The following is a 21,551-nucleotide window of genomic DNA, read 5'->3' as shown; positions in this document are numbered from 1 at the left end:
GACTGATGCTCCACAAGATATTCTGTAAAACAGGAAAGAAAGGAAGAATGTTTTCACATTCTTTTTTTGAAGCGAGAATTATTCTGGTACCCAAACCAAATAGAGACCCAAACATGGGCTAAAGTAGTTGAATCTTTCTGATGATCATAGGTTAAAAAAAAAAAGAAGAAGAAAACCAAAAAAAAAAAAAAAAAAAACCAAAAATCAAAAAACAAAAAACAAAAAACAGAAAAAACAAAGCAAACTTGCAAAGAATACATCAAAATAAAAATCATTTACTACAATGAAGTCTGCTTCTTCCCACAAATTCAGGTATGATTCATTATACATAAATCTATAAATGTAATGCGTCTCATAAATATACTCAAAGAAAGAAACCACAGGATCACCTCTTTACATGGAGAAAAGGTTTGTTTGTTTGTTTTTAAGAAAACCAACACTTCTTCATGATAAAATGCTGGAGTTTCCAGGGATACAGGGCACAGATCAACAATAGAGGTGGTAATGACAATACAAGCCCACAGCCAACATCATGCCAAGTAGATGAAAATTCAAAACATTAACGACAAAATCAGAAATATGACGAGGATAGCAACTTTCTCCATTTCTATTCAATATAGTACTTGAAGTATTAGCTAGAACAAGAAAACGAAATATGAAGGTAAGGGGGGATGAAATACGAAAGGAAAAATGAGTCAAAACATTCTGTTTTGCAGAATATATATATTAAACATTTCATGAGTAATCTCCTAAAACTAGCAAACAGATTCAGCAAAACCACAGGACACAAAATTAACAGACAAACATTGGTAGTTTTTTCATACAGAAATGACAACCGTAATAAGAAAGAAATCAGGAAAATAGTCCTATTCGCATAGCCTCAAAAAATACCTTGGGATAAATTTTACCACAGAAGAAAAATCTTATGGCAGAAAGAAAATCTTATGGCCCTGAAGAACGAATCAGATGAAGATACCAGAAGTGGGCAAGACCCATGATCGTGGACTGCTGGGATTAGTAGTATGAAAACAGCTATCCTGCCCGAAGCAATCTACAGATTCAACACACTCATCATCAAAATCTCAACACAGTTCTTCACAGAAATTACAAAACACAAAAACAAACCAAGAAACCCTAAAACTGCCTATAGAAAACAAAAGACAGCCAAACGATCCTGAACAATAAAAATACCGCAGGAGAGATCACCATCCCTGATTCGAAGAAATCCAGCAGACTGAAGCAGCATGGGAAAGACATGAAATCACGTTGAAACTGGAACAGAAAAGAGGACCAGAGAGAAGACTGTACTCCTACAGCCACCAGACTTTTCACAAAGAGGCCCAAAACACACACTGGAGAAAAACAGCATCTTCAAGTAGGCAAACTGGATAGCCTCATGTAGAATGGACTAGAAATTTTCTTTCACCCTACACCAATCTCAACTCCAAATAGATCAAGGACATCAACTTAAGGCCTAATACCCTGACTGTCAAATTGAGAAAAGCAGAAAATGGGTTTGCCTCTTTTAGAGACAATGAAATACTTTCTGAACTAGACCCCTTGTAGCATTAAGACCAACAACTGAAAAATGGGACAGGGCTCTTCCCCACTTTCTCTTCCATTAGTTTCAATGTATCTGGTTTTATGTGGAGGTCTTTGACCCACCGGAACTTGAGCTTTGTGCAAAGGAGAGGAGAGTGGATTGATCTGCTTTCTTCTATGTGCTGACCACCAGTCGAACCAGCACCATTTGTTGAAAATGCTGTCTTTTTTCCTTAGCTCCTTTGTCAAAGAACAAGTGACCATAGGTGTGCGGGTTCATTTCTGGATCTTCAATTCAGATTCCCCCCAAGGGGAAGGTAGGAGTGGGTGGGTGGGTGGGTGTGAAGGACCCTCATAGAAGCAGTGGGAGGAGGGATAAGATGGGGGTTTTCGGAGGGGAAACCGGGAAAGGGAATAACATTTGAAATACAAATAAATAAAATAGCCATAACAAAAAGGAGGAACAGGAGGAGGAGGAGGAGGAGGAGGAGGAGGAGGAGGAGGAGGAGGAGGAGGAGGAGGAGGAGGAGGAGGAGGAGGAGAATAAATGTTGGCACGGACATTGGGAGCTGATGGCTTCTAAATGAAGAATAGTCCGTTTTCCTGGAGCGTGGGGTTCTAGGATATTCATAATCCAGCAGATTGTTGGTGCTTGTGTACATCCATATCTGATGTTAAGTCAGCTTGCTGGGTTTAAGTGCAGAGCGTGTGACATTAGGCAGAAACGCTTGTGAGAGAAGGGTCAGAGAAAACTGTAGAGGAGACAGAGCTGGGGTTGATTTGGTCAAAAGGCATTAAATATATGTGTGAAATTCTCAAACAATAAAAAAGACTCCTCGAGCCTGCTAAGCTTCTCTGTAGCAGCCAAAAATCCTTAATAGCTATTTGGATTTTAAGTCCAAGAACTCTAATTCTCGAAATGCTATTATCACTATTATGTGAACCCTAGAATGAGAGTTTGCCGCTCAGGCCAGCCTGCTTGTCTACTTTACAATTCCCTGTAAGGAAAATACTGCTACCATGTTTATGTGCAAACATTGGTTAAAATAAATTTAACAGTCCAGACTCCACAAAGTAAAATGGAATTCTAGGTGGACAAGACTTGTGTTGAAAAGCCCCAGAGAAATAAGGTTTGAAGAACTGGCGATTTGATTAAAAGAATAAAAATCTTCCTGTCTTTAGCAGAAGTAAGAAAAGATGAAGTAAAGAGGAGGAGGAGCAGGGGGAGGGGCAAGAGGATCAGGGGGTGGAGCAGAAAGAACAGGGGGAGGAGCAGGAGGAACAGGAGGGGGAGGAGAAGAAAAATCCCAAAACTATCTAAGCTAATAATTAGACAACCAAGTATTTATTATTCCTCCAAAGTTATTTGAAAGCTGTCATTTCAAGAACTGAAGAGAAGGGCAAATAATCTTTGCATCTGATTAAAAACAGGCGTCCCAGTTCTTGGGTTCCCACATTTAACAGCTCATTCCAATAAGACAGGTTCTTCCTTGTGCTTGGTCTAGAAAGTCTCGTTTTAGCACACTGTCCCCTGCAGGTGACACGTCACGGTTGAACTTTCACTGGACAAACCTCAACTCCTCCGCTACCGCTCCGTCTGCTGACTGTATCTTTGTTCTGACTTGCATTACATGATCGCCGTGGAACTTGAAAAGGTTGCATTTCACTTTCTGGCAACTCTGGGCAGGCTGCAAATCATGCTCACACTAATTAGCAGGTGAACTTCTGGATTTCATGTTTGCTAAGCACAGAGAGACTCGGGGAAGGAAGGGAAGGGAAAAGCACACTGCCATTGGTGCCGTTCCGGGAGAAAGATGGAAATGGGAAAATATAGGGAATAAGAATTTGAATAACATTCTCTCCCTCAAATAGAATAGAAGCAAACATAAGTATGTGTACATGCATGTGAATAAAATGCTTCCGGTTCACTAACTAGTAAGACGAGCTTTGTAAGAAAACACGACCTGCCTCATGGCTCCCCATACGAATGGCTGGTTTTGCAAATGAAGACCCCTGAAAGCACCTGCTATCTCCATCTTCTCCTCCTCCCTGGACTGAGGCTCACGCAAAGCTCTTCAGTAGAATTCTACTCAAGACCCGCAACTCTGTTTTAAGCTTTATTTCTGTGCTTTCTTTCTCCTCCTATGTTTCCTTTTCTGACCCTCAGGAAATGCACCTTCAGGCAGCTTATCGTTAAAGGAAGAGTGTTTATTTTGGAGTTAAAGATAATTGACAAAAAGACAAGACAGTGTTGTTAGGGCACAGTGTTCCAGGATGAAGAGATACTTTGTTTGAAGCAATGGATGTTGAATGGCTTCAGAGTCTGTTCATGTTTACATCTGGGGCCTCCCAGAGAGATCACTGGAGATTCTTGGGATAGTCTTCCCCCACTGGTTGGTTCTGAGCAATATCAATAACTAACAAGAAACACTATTCAGTGATGCCACCCCTTCCCGTGAGGAGTCTCTGTGTACTCACTGAGTGGGTTGATTGTTTATAAGCACAGACTTGCAGAGTAGAACTGGGTACTCTGCTACTTTTCTCTCTCTCTCTCTCTCTCTCTCTCTCTCTCTCTCTCTCTCTCCTCTCTCCCTCTCTCTTCTTTCCTTCTTTCCTTCTTTCCTTCTTTCCTTCTTTCTTTCTTTCTTTCTTTCTTTCTTTCTTTCTTTCTTTCCTCCTGTCCATCCAAAAATGACGTAATGGAAAGAATGTCCTTCTAGTCCCAACCTGAAAAATAAGGGAAGTTTGTCCTGCTGTTTTTTATTCTATTTTCAAAATCACCATTATATTTTATTTTAGATATAGTTTGCTACATTAAAATATAAACCCCTTTTTATTTTAATTTTTTCTTTTTAATATTTGTTATCTAGCTTTATTACTCACAGTTATTACTCTACCTAACAGAGAGCACCTCTGATAGGCTTAATGATTTTGTTGCTCCTTTTGATGTGCTCTTAAGATTAAGTATATTTTATTGTAAGCCTATGTGCTTTAATTTTCTCATAAAAGCTATTGCACTGTACACCTCATTTTGTTACCCCTCTCCCTGCTTATTTTAATTATCTCTTAAGGATACTTTGTGGAATGCTATCTAATTTGTTGCTTCTAACTGTATCCCATGGTGTACATCTTCTATGTGGTACCTCTCTGAAACCTTGTGTTACTTCCTGCTATGGTTTCAATATGTGTCCCCAAAAGGACACATTGCAAACTTAGTTCTCACTGCAACAGTATCAGAAAAGAAGACTAAATGCCTTATAATTAGGCCAGAAAGGGCAAATAGTGAGTATTATTTTTTGTTCCTTATAAAACCGGGAAATGTGACTGTCTTTTACCTACTTTCCCTTTTCTCCTTGACCTAATCTTGTCCCCACACATGTTAAGGCATAGCATGTTGTTCCTCACTAAAGGCTAAACTCTTAGTCTTTGATTTATCAGCCTCTAGAGCCATTAGTTAATGAATTTCTCTTCATTATAATAACACAGCTTCATCTTGTCTATTATAGGGACACAAAATAGACCAAGGTATCTAATTATAGGAACGAGCTAATGAGATAAGTTATCAAAAATGAATTGAAGAATAGAGAATTTGCCCTCTTCTATGCTCATACATAGCACAAAGCTATACAATAAAAACACAAGTAAGGGTCAAGAGTACATGAATAAGCTGGGCCTGGTAGCACCTGCAATCCCACATTCTAGGTAGGCTGAGGTGAGAGGATCTCTTGTGGTTGCGAGTTCAAATCCAGTCTGGGGAGAATAAGAACAGGGATAGAGAGAGACATGAGGGAGAAAGACCTGGTGGGATGAGGCTCACCAATGGAAATCAATTAAAAAGGAGCAATGATTTATAAATAAGTGGGGCTTTCTGTTTAGTGAAAAACACCAGTGAAGAAAATTATTTTCCATATTTTCCTTTTGGAAACTTTTACATATGGCTTTTTCACTTGACCTACTCCAGATAATATTCATCCTTGCTATTAAAAAATTAGTTCCCTTCCAGCCCGAACTCCATATGCTTTCACAGGTGCTGATTAGAAAGCCTTCATCCTCTCAAACGAGTCTCTTTGAAAAGGAAAAAAGTGTTTAGAGGGTGTTTCTTGTGTGTCAGTAAGGAGACTATTTCAAAGCATCAGAATATTCAGGCTCCTTTGTTCCCCCTGCTTCCCAGGACTGGTGGTAAGCACATGTGGGATTCCTTACAGGACTCCTCCAAATGGAATTTAAACATGCAGAAGGTAAAAGAGGTCAGGAGGGTAGTCGGGCATTGAGGTGTCTGAATTCAAGACCAGAAGTATGATTCTCTGCTACTTAGGTAAGAAATTCTTTCTAAGCTTCCTTAGGGGCACTCATAGAATAAGACCACTTTTGATAAGCAAACAGAAGGAACCACAAGGGTTGACAAATCCTTGAAGCATCCTCCAGAGCAGTAAGGAAACATACTGGAGAAAGTTCAAATGATTGGTCCAGTGTTACAATGTTAGCTGACTCAGGGCTATGATTCACAGTTGATTCTTTGGCCTTTTTTTTATTAGCTAAAATGTATCAAAATGTTACAGAAATGATAGCAAAATGTCTTCCTATATTCTTCATTTCTGTGAAAAAGAAAACAGCAATAATTGATGTCTGTCAGACACAAAATGAACTATTGGCTCCAGAGAGTTCATGGTTTCAAAATTGCTTTATGTTCCTCTTGATCATTCTGTTTCATTGAAAAGCTTGATGGTCATCTGTACCAGTGAGTCAAAAAGAAACTGAACAAACACCAAGGCAGAAATTATACAGAAATATTGGGGTATCTTGAAAAGCATTGATGCTGTTAGCGGAGAGTTGGGGTGCTAGAAACTTGAAACTTGACAGTCACCAAAGCCTCAAGCCAGAAAGGTGTTCAGGGTCTTCCCTCAAGGATTTGAAGAATGAAATTGAAAGACCACAGAGGGTATGTTTTAGAGCAAATTTCATTTTTCTGGGTCCATAAGTGGGAGCTTAGGGAGCACAAAGAAAGAAAGAACAAAGAACCCGTGTGCAAGGGCAGGGAGAGCTGCTAATCTGGGACCTTTGAAGGACTTACACAGAAACAAGGATGAGGGAAGGGGAAAGAATGAGTTGGTCAGGACTGCTGGTCCAGCCAGGGGTCCTTGTCCCCTCCTGCCCCGATCAGAACAAAAACTGAAGAACTGAAGTGCTTACGGCTTGAGAAATTATATTGTGCCTAACAGGCCTGCTTGGATTCTTAGAAAAAACATTGAGCTATTTTAAGAATAAAAAAATTCTTTCTCTTCACAAGGTTATTTTTCAGATAGCTACTAACTTGTTGAGATGCATACTTGTTTCCATTTTAATATTAAGTGACTATTTAGTGCTTATTGTTTTTACTGAATAATTATAGTGTTTAGAGTTTGGGTGTCTCTGTTTTGCTTTGTTTTATGTTTTGATTTTTCTTTCTTTCCTGCCTTTCCTTCTTTCTCTTTTTTCTTTAAAAAGGAAGGGATGAGGGAGGAAAGGGGTGAAGGAAAGGGGGAAAGAGGGAGAGAATTACATAGGAAAGGGAGAGGCAGGGAGAAATGAAGGGAGGGAGAAAGGTAGAGAAAACTTGAGATGCTTAAAGTGTTATTGGAGCCTTAAAGGCCACTGAGGGGGTTTGGGGATTTAACTCAGTGGTAGAGCGCTTGCCTAGCAAGTGCAAGGCCCTGGGTCCGGGCCCCAGCTCTGGAAAAAAAAAAGGCCACTATGATTGGACCACTATCTAATGAAACATGCCTCTGACTCTGGGTGGAGATATTACATTCTTATTTGCTCCAAATTATAGAAAATTATATATTTTTTCTTCTCCTGCATGACTTAATTACACTCAGCCTGTCAGTCACTTGGCCAAGAGATTCCTCCTCAAAAAGGCTAACATCCAAGGAGACAAAATAAGCAATTATTTCCTTTTTTAAAAAACTTTATTTTTTTGGATATTTTATGTATTTACATTTCAAATGTTATCCCCTTTACCCCTTCTCCCGTACCCCCTCCCCCTCCTTCTATGAGGATGCTCACACTACCTCCCACCCACTCCCACCTCAACGCCCTGGCATTTTCCTACACTGGGGAAATGAGCCTTCCCAGGACCAAGGGCTTTCTCTCCTGTTGATGCTGGGCAATGCCATCCTCTGCTACATATGCAGCTAGAGCCCTGGGTCTCCCAGTGTGTACTCATTGGTCAGTGGTTTAGTCCCTGGGAGCTCTGGTGGAGTCTGGTTGGTTGATATTGTTGTTCTTCCTATGGGGTTTGAAAACTCCTTCAAGTAGAAGAATGTAAATTGGCTCATTCTTATCTCCTCGTACAAAGCTCAAGTCCAAGTGGTCAAAGACATAAAACCAGTTACACTGAAACTAATAGAAGAGAAAGTGAGGAAGAGCCTCGAACACATAGGCACAGGGGAAATTTTCCTGAAAAGAACACCGATGGCTTGTGCTCTAACATCAAGAATCGACAAATGGGATCTCATAAAACTGCAAAGCTTCTGTAAGGCAAAGGACACTGTCAGTAGGACAAAATGGCAACCAACAGATTTGGAAAAGATCTTTACCAATCCTACTTCTGATAGAGGCCTAATATCTAATATATACAAAGAACTCAAGAAGTTAGACTCCAGAGAATCAAATAATCCTACTAAAAATGGGGTACAAAGCTAAACAAAGAGTTCTCAACTGAGGAATACAAAATGGTAAGAAGCACCTAAAGAAATGTTCAACATCTTTAGTCATAAGGGAAATGCAAATCAAAACAACCCTGAGATTTCACCTCACACCAGTCAGAATGGCTAAGATCAAAAACTCAGGTGACAGCAGCTGCTGGCGAGGATGTGGAGAAAGAGGAACACTCCTCCATTATTGGTGGGATTGCAAACTGGTACAACCACTCTGGAAATCAGTCTGGATTTTCCTGAGGACCCAGCTATACTACTTAATCCTGGGCATATACCCAAAAGATGTTCCAACATGTAACAAGGAAACATGCTCTACTACGTTCATAGCAGCCTTATTTATAATAGCCAAAAGCTAGAAAGAACCCAGATGCCTTCAACAGAGGAATGGATACAGAAAACGTGGTACATCTACACAATGGAGTACTACTCAGCTATCAAAAATGACTACATGAAATTCTTAGGTAAATGGATGAAACTAGAAAATATCATCCTGAGTGAGGTAACCCAGTCTCAAAAGAACACACATGGTATGCACTCACTGATAAGTGGATATTAGCCCAAAAGCTTGGAATACCTAAGAAAAAAATCACAGATAATATGAAACTCAAGAAGAAGGAAGATCAATATGTAGATGCTTCAATCCTTCTTAGAAGGAGGAACAAAATACTCATGGGAGGAAATACAAGGAAAAAGACTGGAGCAGGACTGAAGAAAAGGTCATCCTGAGACTACCTCACCCGGGATCCATCCCATATGCAGACACCAAACCCAGTCACTATTGCTGATGCCAAGAAGTGCTTGCTGACAGGAGCTGGATATGGGTTTCTCCAGAGACTCTGCCAGAGCCCTACTGATACAGAAGAGGATGCTTGCAGCCAACCATTGGACTGAGCATGGGGACCCCTACAGAGGAGTTAAAGGAAAGACTGAAGCAATTATTTCCTTAGTGAGATAATGTGTGTTTCCTTTCCCAGACCTCCACCCACAGTCTAGTCTCAGGCAGAGTCCCAGACCCGTAACACTGCAGCCTGTGTTCACTTTTCTCAGCTCTAACGCACAATCTGTAAGTTTCCCTTTTTATTTCCTATCACACTCTTGAGCATGTCTTCCCTCACACCTTGAGCTTTCTCTTTTCTCTGAATCCCCTCCTGCTCCAAGTTCTCACCATGTGGCTGCCTGTGGCTATTTACAAAAGAGCACATCTTCTTCACTTCCAAGATTTTAGAGTTTTCTTGCCCTGTTGCTCTTTTTTTAACAAAGATAAAAGTTTCCTCAAGCTTCCTCCCAGACAAATTTTAAATTATTTTTATTAAACAAAGAACTCAAAGGGACAACTTCAATTTCTTCAATAACAAAAGAGTAAGTTTTTCCACAAGTGCAGCAACATTACTTCTGAGTATTTGAGACTTGACATAGGGGACCTTACAGATACTCACCCCAAATTTAGCAAAGTGCCTTGATTTACCTTTTCCCCACTCTGTGCCTTTGTATCATTGTTTTGAGAAGTAGGCTGAGACCAGAACAAATGGACGCAACTCACTGGAATGAGTACAAGTCACAAAGGATTCAGGATGACGAGTTATAGTTGACTGCAATCAGGAGGTAACAGGAAAAACAGGAAATTAAGTCCTTTCATAAAAAAATGCACAATCAGTTTGTTCCTAACCAAGAGTGCGGCACAAACACAATATCATCCTCTACCCAAGGGATCATTAAAAATAATTTACAGTCACTTAAATGAAAGCCTCCTTAGCTTAGATCCAGCTTTGACAGTAGTTGAAGTTTCAAAGCCTCTTTGATTTTACTCATGATTTAGATACAAACATTACTGGCTCTAGTTTAATATATATTACTCATGGCCACATGCTGCTTCTTCTGAACTTGGAATGTAGAATCCTGTTTCTTTCTCCTTCCACTTTATTTTGAACAATCATTTGGGGCAATAAGCATGGTTCACCTTAGCTGAACTGTCTGCCACACCCACTCTCCCCTTTCCATGAGCTATTGGAGCCAAAAAGGCAGAGAAGCTTTGGAAACAATACATAGGCACGAAGGGAGAAGCTTGCTATCTCCTTCAGCTATGGCTGAGACATCAAAAAGGTCAAGTAATGAGCCCCAGAGAATACGTTCAGTGACATGAGAAGGGGACCATATCAAAAGAGATGGGACATCAGTCACCCTGGAGAATGACAATCACAAATAGATAAAGGACAAGCAGGAGGGTAAGGTTAGATGGCTGTGTGTCATATTGTATTTGCATATCATGTAGGGTGAGGAAGAAAACAAAAAGAGTAGAAATCATCTCTTACATTTACAAATTGATTCAGTGGAGCATAAGATTGATTCGTTGGCTGATCTAAGATTAATTATCCAGGAGAGACAGCCTCTAAAAGTTAAAGTGTGTATGCCGACCACCACCACCACCACCACCACCACCACCACCACCACCACCACCACCACCACCACCCACAACAACAACAAAGAATAAAAAGGGTTGCTTAAGTTTTCTTCCCTTTCTACATTATTTTTACGTGTAAGAAAGTGTTTCTTTGAGGTCTAGCATGAAATCTTTCCCATAAAATTTGTATAAATGCAAATTTACATTGAGTCATAACACAGAGAGCAAAGGACTAAATAAAGGCAAAGAAACAAGTTGCTGCCTGGGCACAGCTGGACACGGTTGTGCCGTGTACACTAAAGGATGTTTTACCAAACAACTGTCTCACAGTAGTGAAAGATAGAGCCATCCCCGATGGGGTCCTGAAGATGGTTTCTTTACATCTCCTGCTTTCTTCCAGTGTCCTCCTTTACTATGGCTGTTAGCTGTTTTGCCATACCCTCAGGAAGCTTTGCTGGACGTGCTCTGTTGACTGCTATACTCTGTCTGTCCCCATCCCTATCCATTGAAACCACAGTTATGGCCAGTTTAATGACACCACCATGGCCACCGTTGACTTTGCTCTCCATCATCAACACAACTATAATCCTCTGGTTTTGATCCCAGCAGTTATTAAATCCTTGGGTTCAGTTTTGGCCCTCACCTCATCTCTGTCCCCTAGAGTGACCTTCGAGCAGGAGTAGCATTTCTTCCTCCTTTCTGCTCTTGGTATTGCTGCCTGTAAATACCTTGGGTTGTGCAACTCTGACCTTTGCTTCCCAGAAACTATTTGATATTCTTTGCTTCCTAACGATTTCTTTCCTTACTCTTCATCCGGGTCAGTTATAGAGTGAATCCTCTTCTTTCATTTGTTTTTGTACCCGCTGGAAGTTCTATGTTTTCACTTTCCAAGGCTCTAAAATAACCTTAAATTTGCTTTTGGAACTATCTGAATTCAATCCACCCACAAAATCTTTTTAAGGGGTTCCTTCCTTTTTAATGTCTCAAGGATTCGGGATGTGTCCACTTATGACACAGCTTCCATTCGTTCGTTTCCAGCATCTATTATCAGTAGCAGTGTCTTTGAAAGGCTCAAATGCACACCCTCTCAATCTCCCAATGGCTAGATCTGCTTTAATTGTGCAATCTATAACTTTCCCAAATCAAGACAAGCACTCAGTCACATCTTTATCACTTTATGTCCCAGCTCAAGTCGCCAATAAACATTTTCCTGTACAGCAAACCACTGGACTGAGAACAGGACCCCTGTTGAAGGAATCAGAGAAAGAACTGGAAGAGCTTGAAGGGGCTCGAGACCCCATATGAACAACAATGCCAAGCAACCAGAGCTTCCAGGGACTAAGCCACTACCCAAAGACTATACATGGACTGACCTTGGACTCTGACCTCATAGGTAGCAATGAATATCCTAGTAAGAGCACGAGTGGAAGGGGAAGCCCTGGGTCCTGCTAAGACTGAACCCCCAGTGAACGTGATTGTTGGGGGGAGGGCGGCAATGGGGGGAGGGATTAGGGGAAGTTGGCCTGGAAACTGGGAAAGGGAATAACACCTGAAATGTAAATAAGAAATACTCAAGTTAATAATAAAAAAATTTTTTTTCCTGTAATCTTCTTGTTACTTGCTCATTTTGATCTTGGTTGAATCTCCCTGCAAGCTTCTCTACATTGCTGTATTCCACAGTGGTGGATCTATGGGCACAGGGGCACTAGTGTGCAGTGTGGGTCCTGGAGGTGGCAGCAGTAGCCAAGTGTGATAACGAGCTCCATTGGAAGGGCCCTGCCTTCTCTTAAGCCTTCCCAGTTGAGCTCTTTGAAGCTATTTGCAAAGTGATGCATTTTGATGATCGACACTATGAAAATATATCAAGCATTTACGTGCATCTCCAATTAATGTCTTTTTTCTTTTTTTCACTCAAAGTAACACAACTTAGGAGGAATTCCAAGAAGGTTTATGGAAAGATGGAGAGTTCACACTCAGCAAGACGTCATAGAGCAGTGCTTCTTAACCGTCCTAATGCTGCAACCCTTTAATACAACTCCCCACGTTATGATGACCCCAACCATAAAATTATTTTTGTTGCTACTTCATAATTCTAATTTTGATACTGTTATGAATTGTAACATAAACTTTTTGAGAGATAGAGATTTGCCAAGGGAGTCTTGATCCACAGGCTGAGAACCAATGTTTTAGACCTTGCTATTCAGAAAGAGTAACCTGCCTATTTCTAGGACACAAGCATTGTTTTCTTTGGTAATCAAATATCGCTTCCATTTGCTTTGATTTTTAAGCTTCTACAAAAAAAAGAACAGCTCAGAAATTTCAAACAAGAAAAAGTGTACATTTCTAACTTTTCCTAAATTATCTGAAGACTTCTTCCCTGAAAAACAGTATTCCAGAACAGCAACTCAGCAAACCTGAGTTATACTGCTAGTTTACTTTAAAAGGTCCAGCCTGGCCTCATTCCTCGTTGACATCCCAGGACTGTCTCCTAGGGATGGCCCACTTTGCAAGCCTGCAACAGAGTAATGTGGGCAACACAGATACAATGAGAATCTTGTAAGCACCATGACAAACGATTATTGTAAACCTGTGGAAACAGACACATCAAAGGACATAGAAGAAGGAAGCTTTTGTGGTTTGGTCACTTGTCTTCATTGTCATTGGCAAGTGCTCCAGAAGCTCTGTTTCACTGGTATCCTATGTCACCTACCTCTCCAGTGTTCCACTGGAGACTGAAGACCAGTAGGTCTCTAGGAAACTTCTGGGACTGGAACATCACAATGAGACTGCTGAAACATGTAGTCTTATTACTTGTAAATTGGACAGCTATCAGATTCTTGGCTTTCTCATTGGAAGATAGGTATTAGACTACCCCAACCACAGCTAATAAACACACACACACACACACACACACACACACCCACAGCTAATAAACACACACACACACACACACACACACACAGAGTCTCTCTCTCTCTCTCTCTCTCTCTCTCTCTCTCTCTCTCTCATTCATCACTTCTGTTCCTTCAGAGAATCATGATTAATAAACTGTCCCACCATGATTGACTTTATCACCTCAAACCATGGGCTATAATAATCATAATTAATTTCTCTCAAAAGAGCAAGCAAACAAAACAATCTAACCTGAAGAAATGGCTTTCAGATCATCTTTCTGGGCACATCTAGTTTGTGACTTAATAGCACTCTGACACTGTACAACGTGGCATGTTACTAAAAGTCCTCATGAGTAAAGATTTTAATTCTCGTGACTACTTTTTCTCTGCCTGTAGCTTTTGACAAGTCTGCCCAACCGCACTCATCTATACGGTTGTGGTAATGTCATGTACCCTCCTTCATGAATGACAAAAATAAATGCAGTGTGTCATTTTTATAACGTTCTTATAAAGAACAGAAGACTAGAATTAGCCAAGAGTCATCATGACTCAGAAGGCAAAGGGAATGTGGGCAGCTAGAAATCACTCTTGACAAGACCCCACCATCTGGAGACCCCAGACACGATGTCGGTTACAGATAATCTGTGGATGGGCATCCATCCCTCTGCTATACTAACTCATTGCTCAGTTTGTGCACTAGGAGAAGACAGGTCACAATGTTAACCCTTTCCCCACTGCTGTACCATTTGAATGAACACAGCCCTTGCTGTTTTGCTCTCAGAATCCCTCCTGCTTCTGGAGTTTCTCTATTTCTAGTATGTGTCTCTCAGGTCCATCAACTTTATTCCTTAGAGTCCACAGAGCGTGCTCTCAGTATTAGATAATTATTATGGTTTGGGAACTTACCCGAGATTGTACAGAACACAATTGTGAGGTCAGGTATTAACCAGCTTCTTTGTCTCCTATCCCGTTACACAAAAACACACCTCTTACGTATCCCAGGCACTCACCTCCCATCTAAAAGCACCAATCATGGCAGCTGTCCTAACGACTCAGATTTAAAGCTTCACATGACCAGCTCCTGTCAGTCTCCAGATCTTCCTTTTGGGAGGGCCCAACCATGTTGGCTAATTGCCAGCACCCTTACCATTCTGACAGGACTTTGGATGAGAGGGACTGAAGAAACGCATGAGGCAACTGGCAGACCTGACTATTGTTGCTCTTTAGTGTATTTCTAACAGTCTCTTGGTAAAAACCCCAACAGTGCGACAACTATTCAAAGGAGAGGCATCCCTTTTCTCTGAATCACTTCCCTAGAGTTGATGAATGTATTGATGAGCTCTCCCTGGGTGGCTCCTCTCCTCAACAGCCTAGATGAGTTTAAATGGAATGCCTCTGTGATCTGAGTGCTGAGAACTTGCTCTGTCATGAAACTGGACTCTCTTGGCAACACAGATTTCTGCCCTACCCTTTCCCCACAGCAGATATAAATGTGAGGAATTGAATTATCGAAACATTCTTGGGTTGGCACAGCTTAAGTTTCTGGAGTGCCCAAGGGGCCAGGGAAAATGGGGTATCACCTAGGTCCCCATCAGGAAAAATTTACCCCAAGTCCCATCACCATACACAATACAAAGAACATTGGGGCGATTGTGAAGTCCACACTCACACTTATGGGTAATGGTAACTTAATCGTTAAACACATATTAGACCACCATTGTGGAGCATACACCTTACCCTGGTTACCTCTACTGTATACGGAGCTAATTGAGACCGGATAAGCCAGACTCCTGAGCTAACCACTGAGAGGCTTATGTGATCAGGTTTTTATTTTACACACAGTACTCACCTACACGTTTCTTCAATTACTAAGGCTAAATTATGCTCTACCTCTTGATTTAAGTGCCCCCCCCCCCGCTCCTCTGGGCAACTCTCAGGAGCCTCTCCCACCAGCTGCTCCTACAAAGACTGCTTTTGCGTTGGGAAAAATTAAAGGCTACTTTTGGCAGATGGAATTAGAAAGTCTGGGTTTGGAGTCCAGAAGTTTCACCCTCAGGCATGATGCTATACTGACAGTACAGCCTTGGCTCTCCCCAAGCTGGTCCAGGACTCAGAAATGCTCTGCTCATGGTTTGTGTAGAGAGGAAGTAGGGAATGGGTGGATGGGGCGCTGCTCCTAATTTAACTTAGAAAGGGAGCAAATATCACCTTTTCGCCTTTTCATTGTTACCAAGATTAGAAACTCAGAGCCAGAGACCACTCCTGCTTCTTCTCTGCTGGGGTGTAATTTTAAGGATCGGGGACCCGTTTGACCCACAGACACTGAAGAAGACCTGGAAGATGCTTTTCTGCCGTCGCTCTTTGCCAGAATACCAACCGTGAGATGGAGAAAAGTGGCCCCTTGAGGGATGTATCAGTCTTACCATGTTGCATTTGGATTTGTTTTGTCTGGAGGAGGAAGCGCGACCTGCGATTCCTTATGTGTAAGCTTTCTTTGTTTTGAGAGGTAAACCTGATTCATGTCAAAAGTGACAAGGATTCCCAAATCCTAACCCCGATTGTGGTTCAACCTTAACAGCCTTTAAATAGACTCCCTAGGGAGAGAAGGGAATTTGGGCAGCAGTAAAGAACAAGTCTCCATGCAGAGAGAAGCCTATAGTGTCTCCTTCCTGCCTACCCTCTCAGGGCGAATCAAAGCCACAGATTCCTGTAGGTGGCTTAGGCTTAACAGAAGACACAACTGGATCCATATGCTCCTTTCTGTTCAAGACTGAGGCAAATTAAGACTGATCTGGATAAATGCTCAAAAGTTCCTGATAAATATATAGGTGTATCCAGGGATTAACCAAACCCTATGCTTTGGCGTGGGTGAATATGCTACCTCTTAACCAGTGCTTAACAGCAACAGAAAAGACTGCAGTTTTATAGGCTGCAGAATTGTGCTGGGATGAAATGTATGAGATAAACTGAGCAGGAACTTACTAACACTGACAGGACAGTGGGGAGCCTTTGACACTATTGGTGGGCAGGTAGCTCTCCCAAGCCACCCTGAATAAGATTGCACTTCCCCTTTGGGAACAATAAGCGAAGGCCCTTCTTGCCTACTACCTGAGAACAGTCAGAACACCACATGCTGATGAGGGTGTGAAGCAAACACAATTGAACACATCTCCATTGCTGGTGGGAGTGCAAACTTACATAACCACTTTGGAAATCAATTTGGTGGTTTCTTAGAACATTGGAAATTGTTCTATCTCAAGGACCATCTATATAAACTCCTGAGCCATATAGCTAAAATATGCCCCACCATACCATACACAGGACACTTGTCCTACTATGCTCACAGCAGCTTTATTCATAAATAGCCAGAAACTGAAACCAACCCAGACGCCTCTCAACTGAAGAATGGATAAAGAAAATGTGCTACATTTACACAATGGAGTATTACTCAGCTACTAGAAACAATAATATCATGAAATTTGCAGGTAAGTGGATGGAACTAGGGAAGATAATGCTGAGTGAGGTGACCCAGACACAGAAAGACAAACACGGTATGTACTCACTTACGTGTGGATATTACACAGAACAATCATGCTGCGATCTGCAGACCCAAAGACGCTAAGTGAGAAAAAAAAAGTATCCAAGAAAGAACACCTGAATCTCAGTGAGCAGGGGAAATAAAATAGACAACTAGGGTGGGGGTGAGGAGGGAAGATATAGTGGAGAGAGGATTGTGGGAAAAGTCCTGGGAGAGAGAATGGGAATCAGTGAGGGCTCATGTCTGGGATAAGCTAGAAACCTAGGACAATGGAAGCTCCCAGGAATCTATGAGGATGACCGGATCTACGACTCCTAGCAATAGGGGATGTGGAAGCTGAAACAGCCATCTGCAATAAACAGAAAAGACTTCCAGTAGAGGGATTGGGACACCAAGCCAACCATAAAATCTTCGACCCACAATTTCTCCTGCCTACAAGAGGTAAAGGGGTAAAGGTGGAGCAGAAATGGAAAGAAAGGCTAACAATGGCTGGCCCGGCTTGAGACTCATGCCATTAGAGACAATCACCCCTGACAGAATTACCAATATTCTGCTATACTTACAGGCAGGTGCCTAGCAAAACTGTCATCTGAGAGGCTTCACCCAGCAACTGATGGAAACAGATACAGAGACCCACAGCTAGACATTAGGCAGAGCTTGGGGAATTCTCTGGAAGAGACATTGATTGAAGGAACCAGGCAGCAGTCAAGGATACCACAAGAAAACCTACTGACTAACCTGGGCCCACAGGGGCCCACAGAGGCTAAACAGAGATCTGTACAGAGAACATTCCTGGGAAGGATCTAGGACCCCTGCACATAAGTAACACTTGTGCAGCTTGGTCTCCATGTGGGACCTCTAACATCAGGAGCAGGGGCTGTCTCTGACTCTGTTGCCTGCCTTTGCATCCCTTTCCTGTAACTGGGCTGATTGTCTAGCCACAATAGGAGAAAATGTACCTGGTCCTACTGCAACTTGATATGCCAGGGTGGATGGATATTCATGGGAGGCCTCCCATTTTCTGAGGAGAAAAGGAAGAAGGGAGGATGAGGCATATAAGGCGGGAGGAAGAAACTAACAAGAGAGGAAGGAGGGCATTAAATTTCAGGATGTATAGTAAATAAATCAATTACTTTGAAAAAACATAAAGAACCAAAACTAAATCCTTATATTATTGTGTCAAGAAATTTGGATAGCAGAGGAGACCCCCCTACATCCTTTCTAAAGAAATTCAGGGGTGGGCTGATCAAACATATCACTGATATTGTTACCCTAAAAGGAATGAGGTTCCTCTTTTTTACCCAATGCTACCTTTTCCCTGACAGGATCAGTGTGTTATAGTAAATGCCTTTCCTAATGTACATGTCCTTAAAACTTTCAATTTTACTTCATCTGAAGAGTTTACTAAGGTAGGTTCCTTTCTAAAGCAAACATTCTCCCTCATAAAACTGAACACATTAATCTCCACAGTTCCCTGAACCTTCTTCAGAGGCATCAACAGTTCAGTCCACCTTTAAGAGTTTCTACATGCCGACTAGCTTCACTTACTACACGTGCACACTAATTAGGTATTTACAACCTCTCCCAAGTCCTACAATCCACTTGGTAACCCACCTTTATGGCTCAACAACAGAGCCTTAACTTGTTGGCCAACACGATCCTTCTGAATCAGAGTATGCTGGGCTTTCTTGCCAGTGAGTTAAGTGATGCCTGTCCTCTTATTACTGTGGTCTGTAGGTTTGGGTGAAACAGTATGGGCTTGGTGGAGGAAGACCTGCAAAAACAGAATTCAAAGTAGCATTAAAAAAAACCTAAAAGATATACATGAAAGATTGGCTTGGGATTCACTACTTGGTCAGATCCTGCGTGGAAAAATGCACCATGTTTTGTCTGTTTATCATCTGTCATATCAACCCTACTTTTGCTGACTTTATGTATCATCGGTCCTTGCTTATTTAATCTTCAAGTTTGTTTTGTTTTCTGCAGATTATACTATGTCCTATTTTATGAGGGCATACCTATGAAACCTAAAATGGGTCTTTCTCCAGCTTTATACCGTGGGACATCAGGAAGATCTCTGAGTAGTGACTCTGACTACAACAAGCCTTTCAGTTTGAAGGAGCTCATGTGTTCTTTACCATAACTGTCATGCCTTCATTCACTACCTAACAGTAGGTCACGTCCTCTGAAGGAAGACTGAAAAGGAAGGAAATAGGTAGAACTGAGGCAGTTAAGAATGAGTGCCAGCAATACCTCAACCCTTCAGGAAAACATGATGATATCAGTTTCAGATATTCTATGGGCCAAAGCCCCTATGCCTTGTACAAGTGTATGAGTTTATGATTCAGTTCCCGGAGCCTGGAAGAGATAAGTCCTCTTTTGTGCCAGGAGAAGACAAACCATTCTATTACCTGGAACATTATTTTTGTTCCATAATTACTTAAAAGCACACAGTCCTAATGCTTGGATGGTAACCCCTTCCCAACCCTCCCTCTTTCATTTTCTTTCTAACAAATGCACTAATTGATGCTCTCAAGTTCAAAGACTTCATTTCACCTGTCTTGAAGGCCACAACTCTGGGTCATGGACCACAGTCACTGCAGCAACTTGTTCTAAGTTCTCAGTCGAGTTGGACCAGAGCCACTTTCATTGACTTTCACAGACTCCTCAAACTTTTGAGTTTCAAACGCAAATATTATTTTCCCCAGCCTTTACGAGATTAATTCCATTCATCATTTTGAAAAATGTTTTTCTTGAACTAAATCCTTTATGACTTGGTCTAAACCCAAATGTGAATTAAACTAAGAGAGAAAGAAAATGGACTGGGAGGCAAGGTCTACTTTGCGGGCCTTTCAGAAGCACACAGAGATGTTGTTAGCCATCATTTCAAGCCACAGGGCCTCCTGGCTTGGTAGAAAGCCTACTGCATCAAGAGAAGCCATGTAGTGCAGAGCTGCAACGAGAAACGCAGAGAGGTAAATGACTGGTGAAGTGCTTCCAGGATGCTGAGTCAGCTGAAACCGAGCCTCCAGCTGAGCTCAATGGATCTTTTCTCAGTGGCCTGGAGTGTTGGCTGGAGGCTTCTTGGCAGTGTCGCGGGGAAGACAATTTTTAGTCCATCGATTCATTTGAACTGGGCAGTTTGCCGTGGTACTTAGGCACTCAGACAAACATGCTCTTAATCACCAGCAAACCCGGTAGTGTCGGGAGGCCTAGCAGCTCAGTCAGCACCTCAGGTCTGACCAGGGGAAGAATGGCCCAGACAGCTTAAGATAGCAGTCTCTAAGAACTACAAAGATCCAACGCTTGATTCTTTTAAGCCCCAACCCTAAATAATTCCAGAGTTTGAGGGTTAGGAAAATTATAACTCAAGAAAACTAGACTCTTTCCTCTTTCCTTTGCCCTCAACCAAACCAAGAGCATTTAAGAGCAGGATTGGGGTCTTCACGCACATCATCCAATGTACATGTTCTCCTGGCTGGTTATCTCCGAGCATACTCTGAGGTTATCATCAGGCCTCCTTCCTGACCCTTCCCCCAATCATGCCCATTTATCATTGTGACATCACTGTCACAGCAGAACACAAATGCTTCTTTATTTATTTACCTCCACCATAAAACTGAGTTCTTGAGCCTGAAGATTTCTATTAATTATTAATCTGGCCTAGTGGCTCACGTAGAAAACACCACAGAATATGTAAATGTTTACAAGGTAAAGCATGCAGGGAAAGGGAGAGGAAGAGGAGGAGGTGATGAGAAAGGAGCTAGGGTGAAAGAACTGGGGTGGGAGCAGAGGAAAGAGGTGAATGGGAGGGAATAGTAGTGGGCTACTCAGATGGGAAGAAACTGAGAGTCTAAGAGTACATCCAAGTTGATGACTAAAATCCCCAAAGCAGTGCCAACTGCAGAATTATGTGTCAAAATAATCAATATAGTTGGTTGAATCCAGTGTCTGAAAATCAAAACTCTCTCTCTCTCTTTCTCTCTCTCTCTCTCTCTCTCTCTCTCTCTCTCTCTCTCTCTGTGTGTGTGTGTGTGTGTGTGTGTGTGTGTGTATCTGTCTCTCACTCATTGACTATTCTTAAATCTTTATGAAAATCTTTTACTGGTCATCTCCAACTTTGCTTAATAAAAAGATAGGAAATAAAAACAACGCAAATTGCATTCTTGGGTAGGACCATCTGTGCAAGTGTTTTGAAAGTTTAAAATGTCTTATGAATGGGACGAACTGTTGCAGTCTCTATCCTCACTGCGACAGAACTGGCTTCTCTCATCAATGCATGGTTCACACTCATGTTCATACGGCAAACCTGAGCTTGGCTGATGAAATGGGAGGTGTCTGATCTGTGTGTAAGAATACAAATTTATGTCACAAGTAAAATGTTTTCACAACCAAAAGCTAGAGTATGGGGAGTATATGTTTTCCCAATAACAATTACAAGGATTAAATTTAAGTGTACTGGAAATCATTGTAAATCCTACAAA

The 21,551-nt window shown here is 41.7% G+C and overlaps 1 long non-coding RNA gene across 8 annotated transcripts in view; it reads right to left on the bottom strand.

Moving 5' to 3' along the window:
* Nucleotides 1-20,615, bottom strand: part of LOC147999889 (uncharacterized) — a 37,354-nt gene extending 16,739 nt beyond the window's left edge. For 2 of the 8 annotated variants that reach the window (XR_015642671.1, XR_015642675.1), the window contains exons 1-2: nucleotides 20,520-20,602; nucleotides 18,682-18,841 (exon numbers count right to left, since the gene is read on the bottom strand). This is a non-coding gene — a long non-coding RNA (uncharacterized LOC147999889). Of the gene's footprint in view, nucleotides 1-9,673; nucleotides 9,827-18,681; nucleotides 18,842-19,623 lie in introns of all 8 variants that reach the window. The other 6 variants (XR_015642673.1, XR_015642676.1, XR_015642674.1 and 3 more) reach the window with 5 other exon arrangements.
* Between the last annotated feature and the right edge of the window lie 936 nt (nucleotides 20,616-21,551).

This window comes from Rattus norvegicus, chromosome 18 (genome assembly GCF_021556685.1).
Source record: "Rattus norvegicus strain SHRSP/BbbUtx chromosome 18, alternate assembly SHRSP_T2T, whole genome shotgun sequence".
In the NCBI taxonomy this organism is placed as follows: Eukaryota; Metazoa; Chordata; class Mammalia; order Rodentia; family Muridae; genus Rattus; species Rattus norvegicus.
The sequence above is the reverse complement of the archived record's forward strand: the minus strand, read 5'-3'. Positions and strand labels throughout refer to the sequence as shown.